Source organism: Rhinoderma darwinii, chromosome 3, assembly GCF_050947455.1.
Source record: "Rhinoderma darwinii isolate aRhiDar2 chromosome 3, aRhiDar2.hap1, whole genome shotgun sequence".
Classification (NCBI taxonomy): domain Eukaryota; kingdom Metazoa; phylum Chordata; class Amphibia; order Anura; family Rhinodermatidae; genus Rhinoderma; species Rhinoderma darwinii.
The window spans coordinates 381,278,889-381,281,543 of NC_134689.1; the positions used below are offsets into that span (position 1 = coordinate 381,278,889).

The 2,655-nt window shown below is 39.1% G+C and overlaps 1 pseudogene; it reads left to right on the plus strand.

The window, feature by feature from the left end:
• Positions 1-1,516: 1,516 nt before the first annotated feature.
• On the plus strand, positions 1,517-2,431 carry LOC142750538 (olfactory receptor 2B6-like; annotated as a pseudogene).
• The last annotated feature ends 224 nt before the right edge of the window (positions 2,432-2,655 follow it).

Below are 2,655 nucleotides of genomic sequence, written 5' to 3' on the forward strand. Positions count from 1 at the left end.
CAGTAAGATTACTACTTCCGGTCGCGGCTTCCGGACTTGTGCACTTGGAGCGGAGGTAGCAGACGGAGCGGACGGACCGGAGGGAGTGGCGGCGGCAGGAGCAGGTAAGTTATTTCTGTGTATGTTCGTGTTTTAGTGTGCGTTTACTACTGTATGTTAACCTACTACACTGTGTGTTAGCTCAAAAAATGGCGACACACAGTGTAGGAGGTTTGACCGTTCAATCCCCTCGTTTCTCCCGGCACTAGCCAGGATAAAGGAGGGGGGGATTCTGAGAGCTCACTAGAGCGAGTGAGTTTTCTCAAATTTTGCAGCATAAAGCAATGTGGTTGCTTTACCACATGCAATGCTGCAATTTTGGGAATTGCTCCATCTAGTGACCAGCGCTGGGAAATATTATAAATTAGAATCTAATTTATAATATTTCCTGACTCGTGAAAAAAATTAAAAAAATTAGAACAATGTTTAATCACCTATACACTAATTGTTTAACTAAAAAAAAAATACATTTTTTTCTAGCGACACATTCCCTTTAAAGACATTCCGTTATAACTATAGTGGTTTATAAAAGAGCTAGTGACCATTATGGTCCTGGGGCCCAGATCGCTTTCAGCCTGTCCCTGTCTAGAATAAATCTCCTTTTGGAATAACAAACCAAATCTGTTGTGTAACATCCATCTCTATGAGGGATTAATTATATCAAACCTACTGGGGATCTGCGACGTAATAAATAATGACTCGTGATGAGTACTATTACATTGTTTCTTGATCATCTATGCCTTCTGTATTGTCACAGGTTTCCACAATTATATCAGATCACATCATTCATTACCAATGAATTGTATTGGAATATTGGAAAATAGAGTATACTGTACCTTAAAAGACGAAAAGACCATGGAAAAGTGATTTTATATGTACATAAGTGAGGTATGTATTTTTATATATGATCCATTGATTGATTGATTGATTGATTGATGGATTGATTGACTTGTGTTGCCTCTTATCAGGAGATGAGGACACTGGAGCCCAGGAGAAGTGATAATGGGACTCTTTATAGGGGCATGTTGCTGCACTGTGTATAGGGGTTATTATTAGGCTGTACTATATATAAGGAAATATGGCTGGACTCTATATGGGGGTATAACATACCACATGTGAGACCTGTGTAGCTACACAGGGGCCCAGCAGGTAAGGGGGCCCTTTGCTACCTCAGAAGCAGTATTAAACTTTTGGTGGAAGATGCAGCCATAATCGTGACTGGGGTTATATTGTAAAGTCAATTCCACAAGTGAGAAAACCTTTAGCTTATTTATTGTCTATTTCCTTTACTACTGTCTATTCAGCACCTTGCAGAATGGAAATCATCGCAAATTGGCAATGGGAATAGAAACATGGAGGGACAATGATGATTCTTTATAAATAGAAGACCTCGCTCCAAGCCATCATAACTATTGGAACCAAGCAAACATTATTTTCCTACGGTCTACACAAAGAAATGACACTTGATAATCATACAATGCATTTGGATTTCATCATTGTTGGTTTTTCCAATATTCCTTTCCTACAGATTTATTTTGTCTTGTTTTTTCTCTTGTCTTATATGACCACATTGATAGCAAACCTATTCCTTATTGCTATCATAGCTTTGAGCACTTTGCTGGTGACCCCCATGTACTTCTTCTTATTTAACTTGGCATTGTTGGACATCACCTACACGTCCGTCACTTCTCCAAAGCTAATATCTATCTTCAGCATAGCCAGTAGCACCATATCTCACTCAGAATGTGTAATCCAGTAAACCTTCTTTATTGCTTTTACTTCCGTTGAGTACTTCCTCCTCACAATCATGTCTTATGATCGATATGTGGCCGTCTGTAGACCTCTACATTATCATATAGTCCTCAACAGGAGGTTTTGTGGTGTAGCCTCCTTTAGCATCTGGCTTGGTGGCTTCCTTTTTTGTATACCTATTTCAATCACCGCATCTCGAAATGTCTATTGCTCCTCCAATATCATCAATCACTTTTTTTGTGATATTGCTGTATTGTTAGAACTTTCCTGCACCAGCACAGACTCTACCCAGAACATCATATTCTTTGAAGGGTCTTTGTTCTTGACAACCTGCTTCTTGCCCACTGTGGTCTCTTACGTCTTTATAATTAATGCTGTTTCCAAGATAAAATCTTTGAGTGGGAAACATAAAACATTCTCCACCTGCGCTTCTCATCTCATCACAGTCATTCTGTTCTATTCGGTGATTTTCACCCTATACATGATGCCAAGAGCTTCACTTACACAGAATCAACGAAAAATAATAAGTGTCCTTTATTCCAATGTCATCCCCATGTTGAATCCCCTGGTGTACAGCTTAAGGAATAAAGATGTGAAGAGAGCATTGAAGACTGTTATAGGACGCTCAATATTACTTTAGTGTTGTCAGCTCAAGTGCCTTATCAACAGCAAAACATGTAATCAATGTTAATGTTATTGTCTAGTAGTATAAGTGGAGATACATTAGGTTTAAACGAAAAACAAAAAATTGTCTCAAAAACAAATAGGCAACTCATAAGACACGGAGAGCAAACAAGAGCTTTCAGTAGTGTTGGACTGGGGATTTTTAGACCCACCAGAGAACATGATCCTGAGGTCTCTCCT